This window comes from Mauremys reevesii, linkage group 12, assembly GCF_016161935.1.
Source record: "Mauremys reevesii isolate NIE-2019 linkage group 12, ASM1616193v1, whole genome shotgun sequence".
Classification (NCBI taxonomy): domain Eukaryota; kingdom Metazoa; phylum Chordata; order Testudines; family Geoemydidae; genus Mauremys; species Mauremys reevesii.
The window spans coordinates 23,707,749-23,733,963 of record NC_052634.1 but is presented as its reverse complement, the minus strand read 5'-3'; the positions used below and the strand labels follow the sequence as shown (position 1 = coordinate 23,733,963).

The following is a 26,215-nucleotide window of genomic DNA, read 5'->3' as shown; positions in this document are numbered from 1 at the left end:
AGCTCACAGGAATGGACATAAACGCTCCCTGGTGTCTGAGGAGATGTTCAGCTTTGCCCTTGGTCAACTACAAGGCTAAAGGGAAAGGAGGTGGCGCCAGGTATAAAGAGTGAAACACGACACATCATAGTTATGCCCATGGTGGCTGCAAAATCTTTTGACGTACTTCTTCTTATCAGCAGTGTATTGTTTTCTCCAGAGCCTAGGCCTTGACCAAGAAATTTGTACTTTGCTAAAATAATCGACTGCCCCTCATGAAGACAATGGACTTGACACCCACTGGGGTGTCCCTACACAGGTACAAGTACTAACAACAGTGGCTGCCTTTTAGCCATAGATTTTAATTAGGGCAATAAATTGATACAAACTCCTGTTAAATCATTTCTCAGCCCGAGTCCTTCACCCACATTCCATAGAGCATTGGGCCACCATGTGGACGTTTCATTTCTGACCTCAGTTTCACACAGAGACAAAATTTCCTTTGCACAGATCCATGAACAGCAAAACCTCCCTGTGTCTCTGGTTTGAGACAGGGCATTCGATGCCAGTGAACCTTTTTCTCCTGCAATGGCGATGGTCAGACAGAGGGTCATGGCACCTGCATCCCTGCCAGGAGATATTGGCTCCGCTCTTTCTGCTGCTGTTGTTAGTCCATGAAACATCAAGGGTGGAATGCAAGGCTGAGTTCATGCGCCAGCCCTCTGAAAAATTTCAGTGCCCCAGAGAAATCCTGCCCCCTGCTATTGGAACGATGTGCTGGAGATTTGACTAGGAAAGGGACTGTCTGAATTGTCAGAGTGGGGAATGAACAACAATCTACAGCAATGTCGTTCACACAAACACACTCTCATGCTGCTCCAGCCGGAAGGGAAATGGGCAGGAATTCTCACTGTTCACCCAAGGACACACTTACACTGATGCGCAGCCGTGAGTGTGCTGGGGAAGCTGGTCTGAGCAAACAATTTGAAGTGACAATTCAGTGAGAACAATATCATCATGCAGTAAAATGGACATATGTCAAGTAGTTGTGGCCGAGTGGTTAAGGCGATGGACTAGAAATCCATTGGGGTCTCCCTGTGCAGGTTTGAATCCTGCCAACTACGCAAGTGCTGTGCTGCTGTTGTTGTTATTATTGTAGTCTTAGTGCCTGAGCATCCATAGTGCAAACTGGAGATAAATCTACTTTCACTCTGTCTACACTTAAAACGCTGCTGTGGCGCTGCTATAGCACTTTGGAGTAGACAGTGACTGGAGGGATTTTCCCATCCCTGTAATAGCTGCATGGACAGAACAATTCTTCCTTTTCTTTAGCACTATCTAACCCGGGCTTAGGTCACCTTAACTATATGGGTTTGTGGGGGGGGGTCACACCCTGTGAGACATCGCTTTGCCAGTTCAGTGCCCAGCGTACATCAGCCCTTAGGTCCCTCTGGGTATTTCAATGCAGGCACTGACCTGTGAGAGGAAAACATCAGCTCACAAACACAGAGACTGAATTTCCCACATTTAATCTAGCTGCACTTTCCAGAAAGTCACAAAATTCAATTCATTCTTGCTAGGACAGAGAAAAAATAAGTGATACTAAGTTTTTGGCTTGATTAAATAAAATTAAGTGTTTAATTGATATAGTAAAAATCTGTACTGATTCCTCTAACTAACACCATAGCGTGAAATAGGAACAGAGACAAATCTTGTCAGTGACGACTAATTTCACAAATGATCTTCCCATTATTAATTTCCACATTGCCCCTATTGGAGGTCTGGGCATTGCCAGTGTCATTGCTCTGCGTTCACCAGAATTGTTCTCGGACATTCGACTTCCTCTGCGGCATGGGGCTCGGGTCACTTGCTGGAGGATTCCCTGCACCTTGAGGTCTTTAAGCCACAATTTGAGGACGTCAATAACTCAGACATAGGTTAGGGGTTTGTTACAGGAGTGGGTGAGTGAGATTCTGTGGCCTGTATTGTGCAGGAGGTCAGACTAGATGATCATAATGGTCCCTTCTGACCTTAAGTCTATGAATCTATGAATCTAGTCCCAAATTTGGAAAACTGTGCAGTTCAGAATGTGAATAGTGACCCCGTCTCCTTCCTGCACCTGCTCTACATTGCTCCACAGCAGCTTCTCTACCTGCAGTCACCCCAGCACTGCAGTGCAGCCCAGGGTTCAGCAGGGGCCCCTGGCAAGGACAGTGGGTGCAGCTAACAGCCCAGTGTGCCTGGCCCTGAGGCAGCTGTAAAAAAACAACACTCCCCCCAGAAGTACAGAGACTGAATTCCTTAACTTTAACATCATGACCCCCTGTACAAAGCCACACGTGTCAATTGTATTTTCACAGGGAGATGCAAAAATCAAGTGACCAATTTTTAAGTTGAGTAAATAAAGTTGAGGAGATAGTTATTAACCTCACAAAAATATACTAAAGATCCCTCAACATAACACCTGAAGGTGAAATATGAACAGAGACAAACCTTGTCAGCAAAGGCTCATTTCCCAAACGATCCTCAAAATGTTACTAATTCCCACCCCTCCTCCACAGGAGCTCTGTGCAGTGTAACTGTTCTGCAGGCAGCTTCCCATTCAATGCTGTTGTGGGACATTCCCAGGCCTGGAAATGTACCAAGGACAGAATTTGAAGAGCAAACCTGGCTCCCCGCACCAGGCGGGATTTGAGTGTTTTGTCCCTGTCACTTAGTCTGTGTCAATAGTACAGACGCCAGGGGCAGGACTCCAGGCTCTGCTTGAGGGATCCTGGCACAGGGGCTGTGGGGGAGAAAGGATTGTAGATTCTGACCTGGAGAGGAGGTAATAAGTGAAGGGGGCATTTTTTATTAGCCCCCTCCTCAGGGTCCCCAGGGCTTGAATTCTACATTCCACAGGCCAAATGAGGGGGTGACACTACTTGGTTAACAAAAACCAGTGCTCCAGGTGAGGTTTGAACTCACAACCTCAGCATAGCTCCTCTCAGCACTGCCCTATAAGTACTGTGCGCTAACCAATTGCGCCACTGGAGCACCTGTTAATTAAGATTTTCTGAGACCCCTAGGCTGATAAAGCCAAGGAGTGACCCCCCCAAAACATTCTCAGTGGGGCTGAGAGCAGGTAGCAACAAGTGTTGTACTCGGTGGGGTGGATTCTTCTTAAGGCGTCCAGGCCCCATTTGACCCTTTTGTTCTTCCCTGTGTAATAACAGAGCTGGTTAAGACTCAATGGAGAGTCTTGCTGCAGACCAACAGATCTGAAATCACTGATAACCAGCTCTAAGCATTAGTCCTGCTTTGGGACAGTGTCTCTCATGCAAGAAACTGCCCAGTCTGTGCTAGCAGTGAGGCTCCCTCACTAACAGCTGAAATCAGGGAGAGCTGTATGAAGTGCAGGGACCCAGGAGGGCCTGAACAGGGGGGAACAACACCCCAGGTGCCCAGAGGAGGAGAGGTGTGTTGGGCTCCCGCCTGGGACTCTGCCTCCCTCCTGCCTTTCCCTGACTGTGAAGCCTGGCCCCGGCCCTCCTTCCTTTAAGTGCCATGTGGGCAAGAGGAAGAGTGTGACAGCTGCAGGGACCAAAGTTGTGGGCATCAGGTGAAGCAGCGAGAAACAACCATCCTGTCAACCCGCAGGACTCTATAGCCAAACTGTTAAGTTGTGGGACCCCAACCTAGAGCCGCCCATTGAACCAGCCAGACCAGAGACCTATCTCCAGTGGGCATCAGTCACCCAGCAGAAGAGAAAAACCTCACTCTAGTTGACCCTGAAAGAAGGTAGCCAAACACATTGAGCTCCAGGGCTTTGCAGCAAAGCAATGTATCGCCACGAGGTCCCACTGAGATTTGAACTCAGATTCCAGGATTCAGAGTCCTGAGTGCTGCCCATTACACCATGGGACCTGCTGCTGTTTCATTTTCTAGACCCCTGTGACTCTTGGCTGGTTTGCACTCTGCACTTATTGCTTCCCACCATCAGCTTCCTCTCGCGGGTCTCTCTCTCCTCCTCCAGTGACTGTGGGCCTGCACTACCGGATCCGTGGGTCCTGCCCTGAGTCCCTGCATCCCCCTGCTTTGTCTCCGTTCCATGCAGGCTGCAAAAATGTCAGGGGAGGCCGCCCCTCCCTTCCCTCGGTGCTCCCGCTCATATCAGCCAACTGCAGCCTCATCATCTGGAACAGTGAATGAAGCTGCAAAATAAATGATGTTTAAATGACCTCACTCTATTTTTTACAATTCGGTATTAAGAGGTAATAGATACATATGGACACGAGGCAGGGTCGTTTGGAGGATGAAGCCTTTATGCTTCCATCCCCCCACCACTGTCAAGTTTTAGCCAATTAGGACAAGTCAGCAAATAAGAACAACCTCAGGTCTCAGTAACTGCTGCAGGTAGCAAAGTCCTACAGGGAGCAGTTTCTGGCACTACACCTGCACAGCTCTGCTCCCCGGCTCTTCTTGGGCTCCTGCTCTCTCCTTAGCTCTGCCCCACTCTGGCCCAGGCAGTTCCAGCTCCCACGGAGGATGGGATCCCCTGGCCTGGTGACTCCCTCATTACACTGCCTGGCCTGTCAGTGCGGCTAACTTGGAGCTTTGGCCTCTCCCCATTGCCCCTGGGGACTGTCAGTCTCAGGGGCCTGATTTCCCATTGGCCCTTTCCCCTTCTACTGGGACTGGGAACTAGCCAACCAAAACCCCCACTAAGTTTTAGTAAGGGGCCAACAGGCCTTAACACAAGCCAGCCCCAAGAGAGTCACAAATGTGCAGAGAAGGCAACATGAGCTGGTCCCATGGTGTAATGGGCAGCACTCAGGACTTTGAATCCTGCAATCTGAGTTCAAATCTCAGTGGGACCTTGTGTTAGCTTGTGGTAAAGCCCTGGAGCTCCCAGTGCTCAACTTCCCTGTCTCTTGCTGTGCAAGAACAAGTCTTTCTCCTCCTGTTGGGTGACTCAGCCCTCTGGGTGGGACGGCTGCAGTGGGTTAGGGCTCTAGAACTGGCTACTGACACCTGAGGTTTGGGATTCTCAGGGCTTCACCTGCTGCTCGCAAGTTTGGCACTTGCCTCTGTGCTTTTCCTCTTGCCCACCTGGCACTTGAAGGAAGGAGGGCCAGGGCCAGACTTCATAGTCAGGGCTGGGCAGGATGGAGGAAGAGTCCCAGGCGGGAGCCCAGCACCTCTCCTCCTCCGGGCACCTGGAGCAGAGGCACCTGGTGCTGACAGCTCCAAGGGAAGGTTTAAAAGCCACAGAGCAATGGAAGGTGGGGCAAGAGGAGGGCAGGACCATACCTATGCGTGGCCAGCAGACGGCCACAAAAACACCTGGCCAGGCTGCTCCTGCCATGCCGAACACCCACTGAAGGCCACCCTCAGGCCAGCTGCTGATGCTCTGTGGCCAACATCAGAAGAAGGTAGGAAAGCAGGGCCAGGCCCCCTGATGGGGCGTCTGACCGTTCCCACTCAAGGTGCTCACTTTGGAAGTAGAGCTGCCCATTTTTTTGGCAAATCAGGAATGGCAAAGCCAAGACTGGAAGCACCTGGGACTCATGCCCCAGCCTTTGTGACACCCACCCCACAACTCTTTCCTGGGGCTCTAGCTGAAGCCAGAGCATTGGCCTGAGTGACCAAGAAGAGGTTCCAGACCTGAAGGGAGCAGGACTTGCAGCACAAAGTGAGCACAACCATGAGGGGACTCAAATCCTGAATCATCTGATCCACTGGGAGATGCCTTATCCTTTAGGCCACATGATGAGGGGGGTCTAAGCTCTTCTTTGGAAAAGCCGGACACTGTGTTTCTCAGGTCATCTACTGAGGGGGCTGAGACGCTCTGGGCACAAGAATCCGAGTTCCCAGCGACACGTGAGACTTAATTCTCTGGAGCCAGGTGCAGGGCTTTGGCAGGGAGGCTCAGGCATGGGGGATTGAGGTGCAGCAGATGGACCGGCTGTCTAGGTGCGGAGATTTAGTCGCACTGAGGCACAGGAGGGAGGAGGAGGAGGAATCCTGCTGACAGGCAGTGGCTGTGCAGAAAAAGAGGAGGGACTTTTTTTGCCTCTCTTTTGCCTGCCTGCTCACTCTTGTGGTGAGCAATGAACATGTTTTCCAACAAGCCCAGGTAGCTCAGTTGGTAGAGCATCAGGCTCTTAATCTGAGGGTCCAGGGTTCAAGCCCCTGTCTGGGTGCTCAGCTTTTAAGTTGCCTTGTGTGCCAGGAGCCAAATTCTGTTCACAGCCACATGCGGATTCCCAGAAGCTGTGGCCATTTCCTGGAAAGGTTCCTTTCCTTAGCAATCAGGAGAGAGGCCACATCCACAGGAGCAGGCCTAGAACACACAGTCTCTGGCTGGCAGGAAGCGCTGTGGGGCCAGGTGCTGAGAAAGCCCAGAGGGGGAGCAGCAGAGATGAGGGGAAGAGAGACAGAGAAGCAATGAGGACAGAGCACAAGTGTACAGGGGGCATCTGGTCTGGCTATTGTGGGGAACTTGCCTGGTTTATACATGACCCTGGTGGAATTGGCCAGGGGAAGGATCTGAGTCCCCACCCCCTTACCCAGAGGCTGCCTGACCTCGAGGACTGTTAGGATACAGATATTCAGGCCTGTCTGCAGAGGCCTGTACTTTATGAATTTAGGTGTATTTTTATCACTTAGCTAGTTATAAAGATATAAAAGTAAGAATAAAAAATCACTGTCTGTCTGTGTAATGGCCTTCTCTTACTGTGACAGTCTGAGGCCTGGTTCTTCGGCTAAGCAGCAAAGGCAGCCATAAGGTGGGAGGTGTATGGTCACATCCTCACATTCCCAACTAGTCACACTGAAATAAGGTGCGATTGGGCTGTTAGGAATACAATCCTGCCCTGATATTCCTATCACCTCCAGAGAAAGGGAAACGTAGTTTGGTAGCATCCTGTCTGGAAAGAACTCACTTATCAATAGACACAGCTGGAAAACCCTTATGTCTGTATAGATGTAGTTGTGAAATCCTCCCTTCTGTATTGTTTTGTATGTTTATTTGCATGGTCTCTGTCTGGGTCTGTGATTGTTTCTGTCTGCTGTATAATTAATTTTGTTGGGTGTAACCAGTGAAGGTGGTGGAATATAACCATGTTACAGTATATCAGGACTGGTTAGTCTAGAGAAGGAGTGAGGGTACCAGGCGGCGCGGCAGTCGGGGCCGCGTGGTGAGTGCCCCGCTGAAGCGCTGGCCGCCCCCCTTCTCTCTCCCCCCCGCTCCCTCCCCTTCCCCCTGCCCCCACTAGACCGGGCGCGCACTCTGCAGCACAGGGAGTCCACTGGCTCCGGCCACCCTGTGGATTTTTTTTGTTTGTTTTTCCCCTGCTTTGCCGGCCGTGCCGTTGTCTTTCCCCCATCCCCCTGCTTTGCTGCTCCAGCCCCACCGTTTTTGTGTTGTCCCCCACCCCCCACTTTGCTGCTCCAGCCACGTCGTGTCCCTCCCCTCAGCTGTGCTGCTCCAGCCCCACCGTTTTTGTGTTGTCCCCCGCCCCCCACTTTGCTGCTCCAGCTGTGCCGTGTCCCTGCCCCCCAGCTTTGCTGCTCCAGCCCCACCGTTTTTGTGTTGTCCCCCGCCCCCCACTTTGCTGCTCCAGCTGTGCCGTGTCCCTGCCCCCCAGCTTTGCTGCTCCAGCCCCACTGGTTTGTGTTGTCCTCCGCCCCTTTGCCCCTCCCGCCCCGTCGTGTCCCCGCTTTGCCGCTTCAGCCGCACCGTATCCCCCCACACACACCCGCTTTGCCGCTCCACCCGTGCCGTTTTTCCCACCCTGTTTTGTTGCTCTGGTGGCCCCACCCCATTTTTTTTTGCTTGGGGCGGCAAAAAAGCCAGAGCCGGCCCTGCCCACACCTGACTCCCTGCCATCTTTACAGGGGCCTGACAAGTTTTACTTGTGTTTGGATTCTGCAAAGCAGAGGAGCAGGTGAGGTTTTCCTTGCAAGCTGTGTGTGAGTCAATCTTTGGCCAGGTCTGCACTACAAAGTTGTTTCAGCAGAATTATATTGCTCAGGTGTGTGAAAAACACACAACGCTCCCTCGGTCGGCAGCTTGTGGCTGGCGCACACACTGCAATGCCACGTCTGGCAACAAAACTGCCCTGTTTTGGTGACAAAATAAAACGACTTTGATGAGAGGTCTAGAGCTTTTTTCAGCAAACTTAAAGTGACAGAGTAGACGCTGCTGTTCATTATATCACCATAACTGGCCTTCTCCAGTATCCCACAATGCCTGCCGTGAACTCGCCTGCCCTGCATTCCTGCTACAGAGCCATGGGAAGTTCTCACAGCTGAACCTGCTGCTGTGCTCCAGCAGCCAGGAGCAAATCACTGCCGTGGATGCTGCTCTCTCCCACCCTGCCAACACAGAGCAAGATGGCGGGAACTTCCTTACATTGTGGGAGGCACTGGCATCCGAACTGTGACGCCCCCATGACACCCCTTCCCTCGAGGAGGCTCTTACCTTCTAAACAGGGACGGCTGTTTTCTAGTAAAATCACTAAAAGGGAAGAAGAAAACTCGAAAGAGGTTCCTCCTGGCACTCACGTACGTGAACCCGAATACTCTCTCAGTCCTCAAAGAGAGACCTCGAGAAGCAAAGCCACGGGGGTCTCTGAGGTTTCCCTGGCCTCTCGCCCCTGTCCTGCCTGGCTGATGTCAGCATCTCTCTGTGAGGTCACCACCTCCCCACCACCTTTGACCAATAGTCTGAGGTCCTGCAAAAGGCCTTTGTGATGTCACTGCCACACCCCTCCCTTGCTGTGCCAATGTCCTGCCCCTGGCCAGGCACTGTGGAGGTTTGAGCTACTCCCTGTGGATCACCCCACTCAAGGAGCGTTCGTTCTAGGCAGAAAGCCGGCTAGACAGGAAAACATCAGATGCTGCTCCCAATGCCACACTCAGTTTTTCAGAAATTAGTTGACTTTATGGCCAGAAGAGACCATTAGAGCATCTAATCTGACCCCCTGCATATCACAGGCCTCCTGTATGACACAATAGCTACTTTTGGGGCAAACACATTCCAGAAAGGCAGCTAGTCTTCATTAAATGACATCAAGAGATGGAGAATCCACCACTTTCCTTGGTAGCTTGTTCCTGTGGTGAATCATCCTCGCTGTTGAATATTTGTGCCTTAGTTGTAATATGAATTTGTCTCTTTTCACCTTCCAGCCATTGGGTCTTGTTATGCCTTTCTCTACGAGATTAAAGAGCCCTTTCATGACAATCTTTTCTCTCCATTAAGGCCCTTCAACACTTCAATGAAGTCACTTTTCATTCATGAAGGACCCCCTGCCGCCGAATTGCCGCCGAAGACCCAGAGTGGAAGAATCTCTGGAGGCCCGGACCCCACGAGAGTTTTCCAGAGCTCCCGGAGTTAGTGAAGGGACCCCGCTCCAAGAGCCCCAAAAAACTCTTGTGGGGGCCCCTGCGGGGACCAGGGCAAATTGCCCCACTTACTCCACCATCTGGGCGGCCCTGATGGGACCTGGAGCTACTGTTATTTCAGGACTCCTGTGAGACCCTCAGCTGGTTGGTTTGCACTCTGCTCTTGGGACTCTCTCTCCTCCTCCCTCTCTGCTGCTCTCCTCCCCTAGACATTGAACCCAGCCCTTGCTGCTGCCAACACCAACTGGCAGAAGGGCCTATAAGTCCCCTGCCTGAGGGGAGGCCAATGCATGTGGTCGGCCATAAGCAATATGATATTTTCTGTCTTATTCTCTATCCCTTTCTTAATGATTCCCAAGATTCTCTTTGCTTTTTTGCCCGTCATTGCACACTGAGTGGATGTTTTCAGAGAACTATCCGCAGTGACTCCAAAATCCCTCACTTGAGTGGCAACAACTATTTTTGGCCTCGTCATTTTATATGTATAGTTGGGATTATGTTTTCCAATGTGCATCAGTTTGCATTTATCAACAAATCTGTCATTTTGTTGCCCTTTCACCCAGTTTTGTGAGATCTTTTTGTAACTCTTTGCGGACTGCTTTGGACTTAACTTTCCTGAGTAGTTTTGGATCATCTGCAAATTTAGCCACCTCGCTGTTTACCCCTTTTTCCAGATCATTTATGAATATGTTGAATAGCACTTATCCCAGACCCCCTGGGGGACACCACTATTGACCTCTCTGCATTTTGAAAACTGACCATTTATTCCTACCTTGTAACCAGTTATTTACCCATGAGAGGACCTTCCCTCTCATCCCATGAGAGTGTAATAGAGCAGAATAGGGCTTCCGTGGGAGGGGGAGTGAAATGAGAATATATCAGGGGGTTGTGCACATTTATTGTCCTGGTGAAAAAGTGTGTCTGATACTCAGCCTTTGCTGCTCCTGTCAGCTGTGACTGCTGAGGACATTTTCCTTCTCTGCTCCAGGGTCTCTCTCCTGCCAGATTCTCAAAAAGTCAGGCCCCCTGCAGACTATGGCAGAGCAGTTTGGTAATAGGCTGCAGGACTCAGCATGTAAGAATGTAGCTGCTGTAGCACCTTGACTGTCCATGGGCCAAATCCTGCAGCCCTGGATAACCTCCCACTGATGGTGATGGGAATTGAGCCTTTGTAACTAGCTGCTGGTACCTGAGGTCTCAGTTACGGATTAAACTGGTGGCAAACACAGCTTCAGCCAAAGAAGTGAAGGATGTAAGTGAAAGAGCAAAGCTGGCCATCTGGGGAGCTGCTGCAGTCCCGTCACCACAGCTGGAAGGGAGAAGAGGAAAAACTCCCTAAAGTGCTGGGAGCAGCCCCGAGAAAAGGAAATTTGTCAGTGAGATCAGTAGCAATAACTATGAAATGAAGGAGTGTTTTCTCCTCTGTGCCGACATGGTTGAATTGTGTTACTTTACTGTGAGATAAAGCTTTAAAATATCCTGCTCTAATTTCAGGATGGGTCTGTAACCATAACTGGACTCTGTGGGAAGTGGCCTCTGGATAGTGATCTTTGGGAAGAGCTGGATGAAGAGCCTTCCTACTCACCAGGATATCCTGGCTTGGCCAGCCAGTTCTTCCTTGCTGAACCTGGCTTGTCTGTCAGGCTCCTTTCTTTTATTTTATTTCTTCTCATGAAAAGAAAAGACCTCACTGCACAATCCCTGTAAGTGCTTGTTCAAGACACAGAGACCCTTCCTTGCAGCTAAGTCTTGGAAGGTGTTAAGTTGTAAATCTGGAGCTGATGGAAAGGTTACCATGACTCAGACTTGAGGTGAAGTTGCTGTGACTGGAACACAGAGCACTAATCAGTATCTGATCACAGCAGCTTGTGGGAGAAGCACATGTTAGAAGCCCTTTGTCAGCTCAGCTGTGGCTTTCTGTGCACTGAGCCAGCCTGCTCAAGGTCGGCAAGTCTTGATGGAAATGAGCAACATTTTTACTTTGGAATTTGAAGGTTTAGTCTTGGACCATCAAGTGGAGTGGTTGCAAATGTCTTCTTGGGGAAGGCACTATGGCTTAGTAGGCTAAAGCACCTGTCTAGTAAACAGGAGAGCCTGGGTTCAACTCCCAGTGGTGCCTTATTCTATAGCTTTTGTCTCCTCTGCTCACATTTTCCTGTGTCTTCCTAGGAAACAGAAGAGACCTCCCTTGACAATCCAAGTAATTGCTTGTGAAGGAAAAGGCTTCTTTCCAGCAGAGCATTGGAGAGAATCAAATCCTCAGTCTGGTGTTGATGAAAAGGCTATTGGCATTGGCAAGGAGGTTGCTTCCGCTGCAATTTGCTGTGACAGGAGACCCTGTGTTGTGCGGCCATGCGATTCGCTGGGGATATCTGTGCACAGAGCCCCTTCTAGAGGGTTCTCTGCAGGGCTTGCAGGAAATGGAGAATTACTGTCCTTTCACTTTTCATGTTATTGTTGATGAAAAATGGAGCAGTTAGGGCAGAGCTTGCCAAGAGAGCTGCTGGATAAAGAGCAGATTCAGGATCCAGCATCCAGTGCTGCCTTGCTGAACGTGCCTCCTCTTGTCCCCTTTTGGTCAATCTTTTTTGTTAATGGAGAAGCTCGACTCTGGCTAGCCATACAAATGCTTGCAAAAGAAATGGGTCTTTTTGCTGACAACTTTCAAAAGGAGGCTTTGGATAAACATGGAAACAAGGTCAAGGTCACTGTAAATCATCTTGCATGTGCAGCTGTTGAAGCTACAAGGCAGAGCACTAAGCACAGTATTACCACGGCTGGTCACAGCAGGATCTCTGTGTGGTGGGATCCACGGGGTACAATCCCAAACTGTGGAACTGCTCTGTCCTCTTATCTCTCCAGCCTGGGCTGTGTCTTACAATACTGCACTAGTGACAAGCAACAAAACCCCCTCCATGTGCTGTGATCACTCAGCCAACAACATGCAGCAATGCACCCAACTAAGTTGCATGAATGCTCTATAAGCCACTCCTCAATTATACATAGAGAGACACCAGCATATCTCCCCAGCCCTCAGTCTTGCACCTCAGAAATGTACTGTCTTACACTGCTCAAAACCTCTTGAAAAGTGCAAGCTCATTAATTAATTCGCCACTTCCTCAAAAAGAAAGTGAACATGCACCAGCCTTTTTAATCTGAGCAGCTTTCCCAAGCACTTTGGACAATTTCACAAGTCAGTGTAAAACATTAAAATAAGTTTATTAACTACAGAAAGATAGATTGTAAGTGATTATAAGTGTTAGGCAGAGAGGTCAACAACTGCTTCTCTGTATGTCACAGCCCCCATACCGTCGACCCCGGTGGTGATTTCCCCATGTTACAAAAGCTGGCTGGCCTGACACTTAACCCCTCTGTGAAGTGTGGCGGGGGCTGCAGCTCACCCACTGTGGGGCAGGAGGGCCCAGGTGTGGGGCACTGGGCTCCGATGCACCTGGAGAGCAGCTCAGGTGAGGCAGGGCAGGGCGTGTGGTGTCTGTTCTGTGTTGCCTGGTGCTGGGCCACTGCACAATCCCCAGCCACGCCGCACAGCGTGCCCCGAGAGTGCAGAGTGCAGGGGGAGTGCAGAGCAGGGGTGACACCCCAAAAACCTGCAGCAAAGGGATGGACAGGTGGGGTGGGTGGATAGAAGAGGCAGCAGGACTAAAATCTAAAAGGGGAGTGTGGGGTCTGGTGGTCAGAACGGGGGAGGGGAGTTGGTGGTCAGAATTCCTGGGTTCTATCTCCAGCCCTGGGAGGGGAGTGGGGTCCAGTGGTTAGAGTGTGTGTCAGGGGGGGGAGCCAGGACTCCTGGGTTCTCTCCCTGGCTCTGACTCTCTCTTGTGCAATCCCTCGGCAGTTACCCAACTCGCCAGTTTGTGGGAGCGAGGGGCTGGGGCCGGGTTGTGACACAGGCCAGAGTCCCGTACTGCCCCTTTGTTACCCAACCGGGGCAGGGTGGGGGAGGGCCTGGGAGACCCGCTAAGAAAGGCGCTTCTGGTGGGTCTGTGTGTGGGTCACGCTGCCCCCGGCTGGATAGACCCCTCTAGGTCAGAACCAGTCTCAGCCCGGGTCAGACCCTGGGAGCCCAGCCATCTCTGTCGCCATGGCCATGTCTATTGGTCTCCTGGAAAGGTCCATTCTCATGGGTAGCTGTCCAGTGGCAGTGAGTTCCTCAGGCCTCGGCACAGGCTGTGTGGGGCAGGAGGCCTTGTGTTGGGAGCAGTGGGAGTGAACTGTGTGCGGTCGTCTCTGAGCACAATTGCGAATATTCTGGTGTGTGTGTGTGTGATTGTGAGTGTGGCTGGGGGTGTGATTGTTTCTCTCTTTGGGGGTTGGGCTAGCATGCCCCTCTGGGTGTGTTGTGTGTGAGTGTTCTTGGGACTGAGAGTCCCTTTGTGCATCAATGTGTGTGTGTGTGTCACTTGCTGCAGGATACAAAATCCTGCAAAGCCACCACACACACACACACACACACACACACACTCACACGCAGAGCGGGGCTCAGCCACACCAGCAGGGGGCAGCAGGGACACACACGTCTCTCCTGGGCCAGCTTGAACAATTTCCCATCACGACCCGGCACAGTGCTGGTGCCCCCACACGGGGGTGGGCAGTGACAGGGCCGGGCAGGGGGGGCAGATGTGCTGGATTCAGAAGGAAGCACTTTGGGAAAATCAGTCACGGCCCTTAGCAGAGCTGGGACACAGACCCAGTGACCCCTGCACCACCCTGGGAGGGGAGTGGGGTCGAGTGGTCAGAGCAGGAGGGGGCTGGGCACCAGGACCCCTGGGTTCTCTCCTTGGCTCTGGGAGTGGAGGGGGTCTAGAGCAGGAGGACTGGGAGCCAGGACTCCTGGGTTCCATAGGGGAGACTGTTTTTTCCTGTGCTCCCCTCCCTAGAGATCCCAGCCCAGCCCCCTAGTGGAGAGTGAGTGGGAACAGGGGAAGTTGCTCTCCCACTTCAGAAACATGATTCAACCTCCCCTCCACCATGGGCTGTGACATCATGGACCTCCCCCAGACAGACAGTAGAAGCCCCGCCCACCAGAGAAGGGAGGGGGGGTCTAGTTGCACTCACAACAATCCCACTCATGGTTGCAAAGAACCCCCCCCACCCCCACAAACCACTGCTAGGACAGGATCTGCTGCTTTCCTTATCACCATGAGCTGCTCCCCGCCAGGCACCACACCCCATTCACACGCCTTTGGTCACTATGTAGCTCAGTGGCAATCACTGCCCCGAAGTGACTCCGGCGCAGGCACCCACAGCACGAACTCCGCACACCGGATTCTGGCCACACGCAGAGAATTCTCTCCGCCGGGCTCCTTCGGTTCCTCTCGCTGCTCCCCGTCCTGCCGCCAGACACTGCTCATCTGCATAGCCCCGCCCATGGACACGTGACACCTTCTGTCGTTTTGGTCTCAAGTGAATGAGTCGCCTGCAGAGAGTGAACACGTCAGCGTACGTCACAGCCGCCGGGCGGGGATTGTCTGTGAGCCCCGCGCTGGGGGCGGGGCTTCAGGGAGAGACCCAGCCCCATAGACAGCCTGGGGCAGGGAGCTATTGGGGGAAGGGATGAGGGGATGGGGGGAGAAGGGGGGAGGGAGAGACCCAGCCCCATAGACCCCTAGAGGCAGCGGGATATGGGGGGGCAGGAGAGGGGATGGCAGAGGAAAGGCCCATCTCCATAGACCCCACCAGAGGCAGGAAATGAGGGGAGAAGGGGGGAGGGAGAGACCCAGCCCCATAGACCCGTAGGGGCAGGGGATATTGGGGTCAGGAGGGGAGAAGGGGGATTAGCAGAGACCCAGCCTGGGGTGCAGGAGAACTGGGGTGGGGTGGAGGGAGACATGTCGGGTGGGGGTCGGGGGTGTGAAATGGTGGTCCAGGGAAACTGAGTCACTCCCAGGACATCATGTGCAGGGGGGAGCACAGGGGCAGGGAGAGAGCCCCAGCCCCACAGAGGCCCAGAGGGATATTGGGGGCAGGGGAGGGGATGGAGGGGAGAGAGACCCAGCCCCGTAGACCCCCTAGAGGCAGCGGGATATGGGGGGGTAGGAGAGGGGATGGCAGAGGAGACACCCATCTCCATAGACCCCCAGGGGCAGGAAATGAGGGGAGAAGGGGGGAGGGAGGGATCCCGCCCCATAGACCTGTAGGGGCAGGGAGATATTGGGGGCAGGAGGGGAGAAGGGGGGTTAGCAGAGACCCAGCCCGGGGTGCAGGGGAAATGGGGTGGTTTGGAGGGAACTGGGGAGGAGAAGAGACACAGGGCAGGACACATGTTGGGACAGGGAAACTGACTCACTCTGAATACATGTGGAGCAGGGCAGGGCAGAGGCAGATCATGCTGGTCCCAGGGTAATTTCGGGGGGTTCTGATTCCCCACTCAGCCGGGGGGCTCCCCTCTGGGCTGAGGAGCCCTGGGGTGGGGCGGGTGCAGGCAGTGGTGAGCTGCAGCCGGTTCGCACCGGATCGCGTGAACCGGTTGTTAAATTTAGAAGCCCCCTTTAGAACCGGTTGTTCCCTGTGGGACAAACTGGTTCTAAAAGGGCATTTAAATTTAACAAGCGCTCCGTCCCTGCTGCCCGGCCCCAGCTCACCTCAGCTCTGCCTCCACCTCCTGCCATGAAGCTCCTGCGTGCTTCTCCTCCCCCAGGGCTTCCCGCGAATCAGCTGTTCGCGCGGGAAGCCTGGGAGGGCTGAGAAGCAAGCAGGCTTCCCTGGCCCAGGAAGACGACGCTGAGGTAGGAAACTAGGGGGGGCCGTGTGCCCCGTCCGGTCCCCGGCCGCGGCCCGTCCCCGCCTCCCCAGCCGCGACCCTCCCTGGCCACCCGGCGCCGCGGCCCCCACCCCCCGGCCGCACCCCCTCCCGCGCCCCCGCCCGACCCTCCCGGCCACGGCCGCGTCCCAACCCCGCATTCCCGGCCACGACCCTGCCTGGCCACCCGGCCCCGCCCCACCCCATCCCCGGGTCCCCGCCCGGCCCCGACCCTCCCGGCCCCGGCCGCATCCCAACCCCGCATTCCCGGCCACGACCCTGCCTGGCCACCCGGCCCCGCCCCCCCCCCAGCCCCGGGTCCCCGCCCGGCCCCGACCCTCCCCGGCCCCGGCCGCGTCCCCCCCCCCGCCCCCGCCTTCCCGGCCGCGACCCTGCCTGGCCACCCCGTCCCGGTCCCTGCCCGTCCCGGCCCCGCAACGACCCTCCCGGCCCGGCTGCGTCCCGCCCCGCGTTCGGCCGCCACCCTGCCCGGCCACCCGGCCCCGTCCACGGGTCCCCGCCCGACCCTCACCGGCCACGGCAAGGCCCCGCGTCCCCGTCCCGGCCGCGACCCTCCCGACCCCGGCTGCCCGGCTCGGCCGCACCCCCGGCCCTGCCGTGCCCCCACCTACCGGGATGCCCGGCTCTGACACGGCCCCCACCTCCGGCCCGGCCTGGCTCTGTGGCTCCAGCCGCCCCTGCTGTTTTGCCAGGGGCCGGGCCCGGCAGCGCGGGTCTGGCGTGGCGGCGGCGGCCCCGGCTGCCCGGCTCCAGCTCTGGCCGCAGCCCTCCTGGCTCCACCCGGCCAGCCACCTGGCTCCGGTCGCCGGGCTCCCCCCGCATCCTCCGGCGCCGGCCGCGCGACTCCGGTCCCGGCCCAGCCAGGTCCAGGCAGCGCGGGAAGGGGCAGGGAGGGGTGTTGGGGAGAGGGTAGGGAGTTTGGGAGTGGGGGGGTCAGAGGGCAGGGAACAGGGGGATTGAACGGGGGCCAGGGTCCTGGGGGGCAGTCAGAAAGGAGCAGGGGTTGGATGGGGCGGTGGGAGGCAGTCAGGGGCAAGGGTTCCAGGGGCAGTCAGGGGACAGAGAGAAGGGGGGGTTGGATGGGGCAGGGGTCCTGGGGGTCCATCAGGAATGAGAGGAGGGGTTGGATGGGGCAGCAGAGGGTACTCAGGGTACAGGGAAGGGGGGTGGATGGGGCAGGGGTCCCTGGGGGCATCAAGGAACGGGGGTTGGTTGGGGCAGGAGTGGGCGGGGGGGCATGATTCCTCCTGGGGTGAGGAGGGAACCGGTTGTTATGACTTTGGTAGCTCATCACTGGGTGCAGGGGCTGGGTGTGTGTGTCAGGCTGGGGGAGCTGCCTGGGCAGAGGGGCTGGAACCAGGGGTGGCTCCAGGCACCAGCACACCCAGCGCGTGGGTGGGGGGCAAGCTGCAGGGGGGGGGGGCTCTGCTGGTAACCAAGGGGGCAGCAGGCAGCCCAGCCCCTCCCCCACTCTACCCTCTAGTCCCACTCCCCTCCCAGAGCTGGGGGAGAACCCAGGAGTCCTGGCTCCCAGCCCTGCCCCTCCCCCTATTTCCACATGGCTCCATCCAACAGCCCCCGTCCCCGGGGGGGAGAGACGAGGCCAAGGGAGACGCCGGCGGGGGGGGGGGCGCTGGGGGCGCTGCGCTGCGGGGGGGGAGGGGCAGGCCCGGGCCAAGACCCCGGGACACGCGAGTCGCCTCAGGAGCCGGAGGGGGGCGGGGCTCCCTGGGGGCGGGGCGGGGCGGGGATGAGGAGTTGCCTTGGCGGGAGGTGTCAGGTTGACCCAGGGACCCGCCCTCACCTGGGCTGGAGAGGACGGAGGCGCCCCGGGGCAGGCTGGGAGTTGTAGTTCCTGGCTCGTCCCAGAGCGGAAGTGACGAGCCGGTTGCTCAGACAACGCGCCCCCTCCCGGTGCACTCTGGGAAGCGTAGTTCTCTCTCTCTCTCACACGTGGCCTCTATTGGAGGAGGGGCCGTAGCTCGTCACTTCGCAGCGCCCCTCCCCGCTCCCTGATTGGCGGAGAGAGCGCGGGACAGAGACTCGGCGCGTGGGGGGAGGCCCCGGTTCCCTCGCCCCGAGGCTGCGCTGCCCCCCCCCCACCCCGGGCGCCGCTGCGGCCGTTGGGATTCGAATCCCGCGTGAGCCCCCCTGGCTCCAGGCAGGGACGTCCCGTTACCTGGGTGTGGGTTTCTGGACTAGCTGTGGCTTCAAGGGAGATGATGTTGCCATTTGCGGGGGCTGATCATCTCTCTGGCCAGGAGTGGTGTGTGCTCCCTAGCAGAAGGTTGGATCCATGAGGGTGACACCCTGTTCTGAGTTTCTTTCTTCCTCTGAGGTTTCTCTCTCTGTGTTGGCCAACTTACACTCAAACTCTCTCTCTCTCCTTTCATGGACACCTGTCATGTTCAGTTGCCTGCATCCTCTTCCTCTGCTCCTCCTCCCCCAGTCTCCTGTGGGCTCAGCTGGGTCTATCTGCCCACGGGCAAGGTCTCTGCCATACTGGGAAGGATGTGTCCTGCCTGCCAGGATAAGGGGGTTGCTCCTCCCACCCCCTATCTTCAGGGAGACCTCATTGCTGTCACTGGGTCACAGCGTGAGTGGCCAGTCATGTCTTTGGGGCTGTGGGGTCTGAGACTGAGAGGGGTGGGCTCGCAGTCATGGCTTTGGGCACAGGATTAGAGATGCCCAGAACCCCCCTTATCACCCGCTAGCTCCATTACTGCATCACCCAAAAGCCTCGCTCAGGGCCCACTATGCCTCCTTGTGCTGGGCACTGCAGGGCCAATCAGAGGGACAGCAGGATGCATGAGGAAATAGATGAGTGTGTGAGGCAGATGGTGAAGGGGGGTGTGTGGCATACATTGGGGACGGATGGGGGGTTGAGGGTTGGACGGACAGCGGGACAGATGGAGAGCTGCAGGGACGGATGGTGACGTCACAGGCTGGACTTGTGATGGGTTCAGCTCATGGCCGCTGGCCCTGTCATCTCCTGCCCCCATCTGCCCGTCTGACTCTGCCCCTGTCTTTCGCAGGCAGCACTCAGCAGAGTCTGGCCCTGTCGTTACCCTGGTGCCTACATCCAGTGCACACCTGTGTGTTATGTGCTCCTGGAGAGCTCAGGCAGGGACAAGCGTGCGGCTCACGGCTGCTGAACCAGCAACTCCAAAGCCTGCCACAGATCTCCCCCTCCTTGGGCAGCAAGACCCTGGCCGGGGGGTTCCCTGTCCCTCCTCGCTGCCTGCTCAGCACAGAGACCGAGGTCACCTGACTTTGCCCAGCCTCTAGCTGGAGCTGCCCCAGCCCCGAATTGCTGGTATCCAGCCTGGCCGGAGCTGGTGCGATGTCCTAGCGGAGTCCGTTCTTTCTCCCCTGTAGATGATGATTTTCCCCACTGCAGTTAGTTGCTCTTTCTCTGCTTCCCCATAGCCCCTCCCCAGTGATAGTGACCCCTGCTGGCCAGGCACGGGAGTGTCCTGTAGGTGCCTTCTTGTAGGAGCAATGACTCCTGGTGGCGAGGGGCAGCAATGCCTGGCACGTATCCCCCCAGCATTGCTGCAGCGACCCCTGGTGGCCACTGAGGGCAGTTGCATATGTGACCCCCACCATTGCCATTGCGCCTGTGAGCGCTGGTGGGTGGGTGAGGCAGGGCCCTGTATGTATATCAGCCATTGGGGCAGTGCCCTCTGCGTATCCCACTCTCATCTCGGTGACTCATGTTGCCCAGGTGGGGCAGTCCCCTATGTGTATTTACTCCCCCCAACCCCTGCATTGGGCCAGTGAGCACTGGTAGCCAGAGGAGTCAGTGCCTGAGGTGTGTTCTTCACCTCCCCCAAGGTGGCAGGGTGCCTGGGTGGCCGTGTCAGGCAGTGCCCTGGGTATCTTCCAACCCCTTTGTGGCAGTGATCCCTGCTCCTGGTGTGTGTCACTCCCCCACTAGGGATGTGCACTGGTGGCCAAGTATGGCAGTGCCCTGTGTGTAGCCGCCTCCCTCTCCCCCCCCCCAGGGTGACCAGATAGAAAGTGTGAAGAATCGGGACAGGGTGGAGGGTAATAGGCACCTACATAAGAAAAAGCCCCGAATATTGGGACTGTCCCTATAAAATCAGGACATCTGGTCACTCTATCCCCTCTACCCCTGTGCCAGGTATGGCAGACACTGATCCCTGGCATCCCCATGGGGCAATACCCTCTGTATATCCCCCAATTGGGGCAGTGACCCCTGCTGGTCAGGTGGGGCAGTGCCCTGTGTGTGTGTCCCCTATTTAGGTAGTGACCCTTGGTGGCTAAGTGAGGCAGTGGCCTTTGATTTCCTCTTCTCTCCCCAGCCCCCTCTCTCTCTGGGGTAGGGCCCCCAGTTGGGGCACTACCTGATGTGTATCTCTACTAATTGGAGCAGTGACCTCCTCGTGGTGCCCTGGTGTGGCAGTGCCCTATTGGTATCTCCCTCCCCCTCTCCCCACACCATTGTGGTAGTGGCCAGTTTATCATCCCCCCACACCACCACCACCACCACCACCACCATTGCAGCAGTGCCCCCTGGTGGCCATGTGCAGCAGTTCCCTGCATGTATCCCCCCCAACCATTGCTGCAGTGACCCCAGGTGCCCAGTTTGAGTAGTAGCCTGTGTGTACCTCACCTCTTGGGGCAGTAACGTGTGGGGCCAGCTAAGACAGTGCACAGTCTGTGACGTCTGGGGGCCACGTAGGGCAGTGGCCTGTATGTACCATCTCCTCTGGAGCAGTGACCACTGGTGTCTTGGTGCTAAGATGCAGCCACCTCTGGGTACATGGTGGGGCTGTTTACAGGACAATGGGGACAGGCCCCCTCTTCCAGGAAGTAGGGGAATGTCTGGTGTTCGGGGCAGAGCGTTCCACCTTCTATTGAACTGTGATGCTCTGAGCACCTTTCCCCTGCATGAAGAAGACCTTTTGTGGCTCCAAAGCTGGTCCAGTAACAGGTATCACCTCCCCTGCCTTGTCTCCCTGGTATTCTGGCCAGTGTCCAACTTCCCCTTCGCTGTTGGTCCTCAAACCTCCTCCAAGCAACCCCCCCCCAGTCCCTTAAGCTGCCAAACTTCCCCTGGAGCCCAACCCGTGGGGGGAGGGCACCCCACCTGAAAATCCTACGGCACCATGGGAGTGGTCGTGTCTCCTGCTTCCATTTCCTGACAGCCGCTGCCAGGCCCGGCCCAGACTTCCCATTTCTGGTGCGAGTCCGGAAGCAGATGCTGCCATGAGGCGGTGCTGGGAAGGGTGGTGCTGGTGTCAGGAGAAAGCAGGAGGAGCAGGTGGGGTCTGTGCTCCTGCGGGGAGGTGCTGCCCTTGCTGTGAAAAGGCCCCACCCTTAGGGGAGATGTCATCTCCCTGCCCTGCCACGCTCTCCACCAGCCCCTGCTTGTCACGGGAGCAGGGCTGGCACTAGTGTAGCAAGCAGGCGCTTGGAGCAGCCAATTCAAAGGGGCGGCCCGTCCAGTATCGGGGCAGCACGGCTGGGTCTTTGGTTTGGCGGCGGGTCCCTCATTCCCTGTCTTAGTCTTTGAGCTGCCGCCGAGTTGCTGCCAAAGAGGAAGGGGGGGGAGGACTTGCCGCCGAACTGCCACAGAAGCAGCAGTGTGGTTGAGCTGCCGCCGAAGAGCCACAGCTTGTCCTTTTCCCCCCTCCTGCTTGGGGCGGCAGAAAAGCTGGAGCTGGCCCTGCACAGGAGGAGCAGGCTCCAGTCTGCGGAGCTGCAGCAGGGAACCCCGCAGCCCAACACCTGTCAGGCACCCCCGTTCTCCATGCCCCTAATCCCTGCTGCCCCCCCCCACCCATCAGTTATAGAACAGGAGGCAACTTAACTTCTGCTCACTGTTCCTGGTGGGGCTCTAACAGAGCGCAAACCGGAGCCACTTAACTTCCACTCGCTGTTCCCTTTATAGACGCACAGTCAGAGCTCTCACAGGCTGGGCAGCAAGGAGCTGATGCCGTTTCTCACCCCAGTGGATATTGCAGCCCTTAGTATAGAGGTTTGTTCTTTAAACATGGGGTCAGTCTCCTGTGGGGTTGGGCCACAGGAGAGCCCCATGCCCCTTCCTGTGCTTCTCACCCTGCACTGTTCACCCTGCGTCCTCCCCCAAACCCCTAACCCTGTGCACCCCTCTGGCACCCCTAACCTCTGCACCCCTAACCCTGTGCTCCCCCCTGCACTCCTAACCCCTACATCCCCAACCTCTGGCACCCAAACCTCTGCACCGCTAACCCTGTGCTCCCCCTGCACTCCCTCCAGCACCCCTAACCCCTACATCCCCAACCTCTGGTGCCCCTAACCCTGCACCTCCTCCAGAACCCTTACATCCCTCACCCCTAACCCTGTGCCCCCCTCAAACCCGAAACCTGTGACCTCTGGCACCCCCACAACCCCCTCCTGCACCCCCCTCCTGCACCCGTCACCCTGCCTCCTAACCTCTGCACCCCTAACCCCTGTGCCCCCTCCTGTCCCCCTAACCCCTGCGCTCCCCCTCTGGCACCCAACCACTGAACCCCTAACACTGCACCCCCTCTGGTGCCCACAACCCCTGCACCCCTAACCCCTGCCTTCTCCTGCAGCTGTAATCCCTGCACTGTGCCCCCTATTCCCCTAACCCCCTGCACCCCCTCCTGTGCCCACTTGGGGAAACTGACCTGGATGCACGGAGTAGCTGGCATTGCTGTTCCTATGCCGGGAGGGAGCAGGGAGAAATCTGGGCACCACCCCAAGCAGCACTCCCCTGCCAGCCGGGAGCAGTTTCTGACTTTACACCTGCAGCACACACCTCTCTGCTACCGTACAGCACCGCCCTTGACCATGGTACCCCTGGGCAATGCCCTGGTGGCACCCACCCCTAAGGCTGGTCCTGGCTATGGGCTTCAGAGGGAGTGAGCAGACCAGGTGGCCATGGAGAGCTCCAGCCCCTGTTCTCCCCTCCCAGCTTCTAGCAATCAGAGGCCAGGGACATGCTTCCATGCTGATGACAGGTACTGCTCAGTAATGAGCCAAAGTACATTCATATTCCTCATCTGAGTCAGATGCCACCCACCGAAGATTGATTTTCCTGTCTAGTGGTTGAGGTTCTTCAGTGTCTGCATCAGAGTGTTGCTCTTTGAGGACTTCTGACAACATGTTTCACACCTCGTCCCTCTTGGATTTTGGAAGGCTCTTCAGATTCTTAAACCTTGGCTCGAGCGCTGTAGCTATCTCTAGAAATCTCACATTATACCTTCTTTGTGTTTTGTCAAATTTGCAGTGAAAGTGTTCTTAAAGTGAACATGTGCTGGGTCATCACCCAAGACTGCCATAAAACGAAATATATGGCAGAATGCGGATAGAACCATGGAGTAGGAGACATACAGTTCTTCATCAAGGTCTTCAGTCACAAATTAATGCATTATTTTTTTAACGAGCGTTTTCAGCATGGAGCATGTCCTCTGGAATGGTGGTTGAAGTATGAAGGCATATGGATGTTAGCATATCTGGCATGTTAATACCTTGCAATGCTGGCTGCAAAAGTGCCACGAGAGAGCCTGTTCTCACTTTTAGGTGACGTATACAAGACATGGGCAGCATTATTCTAGTAAATGTAAACAAACCTGTTTGTCTCAGCAATTGGCTGAACAAGAAGTAGGACTGACTGGACTTGAAGTTTTACATTGTTTTCTTTTTGAGTGCACTTATGCAACAACAAAAAATCTACCTATGCAAGTTGCACTTTAATGATAAAGAGATTGCACTACAGCACTTTATATTTTACAGTGTAAATATTTGTAATAAAACTATATATAGTGAGCACTGTACACTTCGTATTCTGTGTTGTAATTGAAATCAATATATTTGAAAATGTAGAAAATCAAAAAATATAATAAATTTAAATTGATATTCCATTGTTTAACGGTGTGATTAAAACTGAGATTAATCATGATATTTTTAAAGTTAACTGTGTAAGTTAACTGCGATTAATTGACAGCCCTACATTTGAATTTTTCTGTCCCATGCAGGACAAGCTGGAATATCTGTGTGCAGGGAAAGAGCCTGGGGGGAATTGTGCTGGGAAATTATTTCCTGTTCTGACATGTCCCCAATTGCCCTTTTTGCCCTAACAGGCTGCAGCGCAACATCCATGTTTTGCTCCAGCTCATTCCGTCCTCCCAGGGGCCGGGGAAGGGAAATGGCTGCAGTGGAGCCAGTTGAGGGAGGGATTAGCAGGGAGTTGCTGGCAGGTTCCCTTTGCGGGGAGAAAGGGCAGTAAATACATAGGGGGTGGGAACTTCCAGGGAGGTTGGTCTGGGTGGGAGAGGGCAGGAAATCCCCAGGGTGGGGGACAGGGTGTGACAAACCTGCTGGGATTTGTTTACTTTGAGGCTCCAGCATTTCTCAAATGTGGCCACCAGGGGCTTTTATTGTGGCCACAGCCTCCTGGGCTGTAATTGAGGGGGAGTCGGGGGCAGCAAAGCAGCGGCTCTTCCCCCGGGCTGCCTGCAGGGGCTGGTCCCTACCCCCTTCCGGAGTCATAAACACTGCAGGAGCAGGCAACCAGCGGGAGTTCCCCACCTTCCCACGTGCGGTGGGGCTCAGGCTTCAGGCTTCTGCTCTGGGATGGTGGGCGACAGGCTCAGTCAAGATACATGGAACGTAGGCTGGGTGGGGAGAAGTCTGTGTAACTCATCCAGTTAGTGATATACATGTGACCTCAAATATTACCAATCTGTGTCCCTCCCCCACCCGTCCCCAACCAACCATCTCCCAAACAGACCCTCAGTCTGGAAAGCATTCATCCCTCATGTTGTTGAAAAAACTCACAGCAAACAGAAGAATCCCAGCTTTTAAAACAATTTTCCAGCAAGACAAAAACTCACAGCTGTAGACTCAGAAAACACTCCCAAGGAATTTTAACAATATGTTCTTACGAAGAACCTAAGTGCTAAAGAGACCTGATTATCCAACTATTTAAAAAAAAATCTTCTCAAATCAGCATCTTTAGAGTGAATCTTATTCTGCTTTTTTAACCACACAATTCTCCCCAGAAGGAGAGGCACTGGTCCTGGAGACACTGCAATACCAGGTCAATGCATGGGGTGGTCAGAGCAAGCTCCTATTCCATCCCCTTGTTTCAAAAATCAATTTAACATACAGTCCTTAAATAAAGGACTTATCAGATATTAAACTGATAAGAACAGATTTAAATTTTATTAGAGAATATTTAAAATAAACGATACAAAGTGTTTGAAGCGTCAGTTATTGTGTCATTGGGGGTAACATACAGGTTGTGGGGGGATGTTAACATTTTGGTGTTAGGCAGCATATACATATACACAGTCTGTCATGTCCCCAATGCGGGGTATACGGTGGGAGAGTTCAAGGTACAGCCAGCAAGCAGTGAGGGCACATCACTCATACAAACAGGTTACGGATAGTCGTGGGCGTGAGTAAATGAGCGGACTGGGTAATGATGATAGGATGACCCTCACAGGGCAGAGTTCAGTTTGGTTGGTTCAGGGCTCAGGGGATAAAGTCCAACAGAGGAAGATTACAGGTCTCTTCCCCCTTGCGGGTGCGTGGAGTCACGCCGGCTCACTCTTGGTATTGACGGTGGCCGGTGACGTGCTCTGTGTAAATGTCTCTGGACCACCGAATAGCGTCCGAGACCATTAGGCATCTCATGAGCCGCGCGTAGCGACGGCTCACCCCACAGGTCCGCAGCACGCGCTCGTTAAGGGGGTCCCAGGCGCCCAAGGCCCCAACGATCAGAGCGTCGGTGTAGACCTCGTAGCCCTTTGCTCGCAGGGTGTCGGCCAGGGGAGCGTACTTTTCGAGTTTGCGGGCTCGGGCTTGGCGGAAGGCCGTGGTCCTATTCTCGAACGGGATCATCACGTCGACGAGGATGATCTTTTTCCGGTCCTCATCCGTGATGAGGATGTCCGGGCGCAGCAGGCTGTCGGTGCCGGGGATGGCGCGATTGACAGCGATCTCTCCCAGGTGCGGGGCAATGGCCTTCACCAAGCGGTCCTGGACGGCGTTGTGGCGCAGCTGCCAGGCTCTGCCGTGGGGTCT

The 26,215-nt window shown here is 55.3% G+C and overlaps 7 non-coding genes across 7 annotated transcripts; 4 read left to right on the top strand and 3 right to left on the bottom strand.

Moving 5' to 3' along the window:
- Positions 1–1,021: 1,021 nt before the first annotated feature.
- Positions 1,022–1,103, top strand: TRNAS-AGA. The gene has a single exon. It is a non-coding gene; the product is annotated as a tRNA-Ser (tRNA).
- Positions 1,104–2,921: 1,818 nt separating this feature from the next.
- Positions 2,922–3,015, bottom strand: TRNAI-UAU. The gene is made up of 2 exons: positions 2,978–3,015; positions 2,922–2,957 (listed from the first exon to the last, which is right to left on the bottom strand). It is a non-coding gene; the product is annotated as a tRNA-Ile (tRNA).
- A 798-nt stretch (positions 3,016–3,813) lies between these two features.
- Positions 3,814–3,885, bottom strand: TRNAQ-CUG. Its single transcript has one exon. It is a non-coding gene; the product is annotated as a tRNA-Gln (tRNA).
- Positions 3,886–4,766: 881 nt separating this feature from the next.
- Positions 4,767–4,838, top strand: TRNAQ-UUG. The gene has a single exon. It is a non-coding gene; the product is annotated as a tRNA-Gln (tRNA).
- Positions 4,839–6,091: 1,253 nt separating this feature from the next.
- On the top strand, positions 6,092–6,164 carry TRNAK-CUU. The gene has a single exon. It is a non-coding gene; the product is annotated as a tRNA-Lys (tRNA).
- Positions 6,165–11,414: 5,250 nt separating this feature from the next.
- TRNAT-AGU lies at positions 11,415–11,488 on the top strand. The gene has a single exon. It is a non-coding gene; the product is annotated as a tRNA-Thr (tRNA).
- Positions 11,489–25,189: 13,701 nt separating this feature from the next.
- On the bottom strand, positions 25,190–25,374 carry LOC120376409. Its single transcript, XR_005587289.1, has one exon. It is a non-coding gene; the product is annotated as a U2 spliceosomal RNA (small nuclear RNA).
- Between the last annotated feature and the right edge of the window lie 841 nt (positions 25,375–26,215).